Source organism: Nomascus leucogenys, chromosome 13 (genome assembly GCF_006542625.1).
Source record: "Nomascus leucogenys isolate Asia chromosome 13, Asia_NLE_v1, whole genome shotgun sequence".
In the NCBI taxonomy this organism is placed as follows: Eukaryota; Metazoa; Chordata; class Mammalia; order Primates; family Hylobatidae; genus Nomascus; species Nomascus leucogenys.
In genome coordinates, this window is record NC_044393.1 from 3775118 (window position 1) to 3776669 (window position 1552).

Sequence of the window (1552 nt, forward strand, 5' to 3'; positions counted from 1 at the left end):
TACCAGGGCACACAATTATGCCTCCAGCTTCTTCAGCTAGGTCCCCAAATCCCCACAAAAATCAACTCCTGGGATTGGAAGCCTCAGCACTAACTGGCCACCTGTCCCTCCAACATTCTCAAAATCCCAGCATTTATGTAGACGGTGTTTACACCCCAGCTTCATGATTCGCTTACCTTTTTTCCAATAATTTGGACCTTTTCCCTATCTCAGCTCCCACTCACACACCTGGTCTTCCTCTAGGTCCTGTCATTGCCAATAAAAACACACCACCTTCATCATCTGAGTACAACAGTACCATTCTCCAGAAAATCGTGCAGGCAGGTTCCCTGGTCTCACTGTAGGTTCAGTTCCAGTGCCCTTGCAGGAGCCCCGGGCATGGCCCCCTGGACACGCTACAGCATTTCTCCAGACCACTGCCACCCACTCTCCGAGATAACTCACTCATACTTGCCCCCTCCAAACCCCAACTCTCCATGCCCTGTCTTTGCTCTCAGCTCATGGCCTTACTTCCTAGTTCACAGAAAAAAAGCAGAAGCAATCAGGAGAGAATTACACGTCTTCAGCAGCCCTTCTCTCACCTTGACCTGGCTCCACATCTCTCTCATAGCCCTCTTACTACTATAACTGGACACCCCACACTCTTTCCCAAGCCTGGAGTGTCTGCACATACAGGAAGGACCCCAGCCCCTGTCACCAGTGCAAGAGTGTCATTTGGCAATTGTCACCTTTGTTTCTGGATCATCATCTTTCTCCCCTCTGTAGAATCATCCCCCTCTATGGACAGTATGCTGAGATTCCTTTCGTCTTCAGGAGCTTGAGCTCATAACCTCCTCAAGCTGCCAATTTCCCTTCTCCCTGTATGGAAACACATCCCGGAAGGGTGGCTGTACTTGATGTCTTCATTTCTGTTCCTCCTGTTCTCTCTTATACCTTCTCTCAGTTGGATGCTCCTACCCTAAGCCCTGTATCAGCTGCTCTAGAAAGATCACAGTGAATCTCCATGTCAATAAATCTCACAGTCAGCCCTGAACCTCACCCCGTGGATCGATCTTACGCTTTCTTTACTGGGCTCCCATGATACCCTGCTCACCTAGGGTTCCTCCGACCTTCTCAGCCACTGCGTTTTATTCTTTGCTCTCTCTCTACTCCATCCCTCCTGGGGGGGTCTCATCCCATGCCCTGCTCACAAATACCATCCATGTGTCTCTTCTCCTTCTGGAACTCTATCCTCCACTCACTAATGGACACCCGCTTTTATTAATTCATTCAGTGACATGGTACAGATTGATTTAGTACCTGCCAGGTGCCAGAAACTCCTCAGGATCATAGAGATGCATCAGAAAATAAACACAATCTCCCACAAACAAGCAAACAGAACAAAATTCTAGTAGGAGCTTTCACTCTGGTGGAAAAGACAATTAACATAAATGACTAAATTATGTAATACATCAGAAGATAAGTAGTAGTATTGAAAATTTGTAAATGCCATATATGTGTATCTACCTCTATATTCTGTATTCCTTCTATGTTCTCTAATCTACTTTGTACA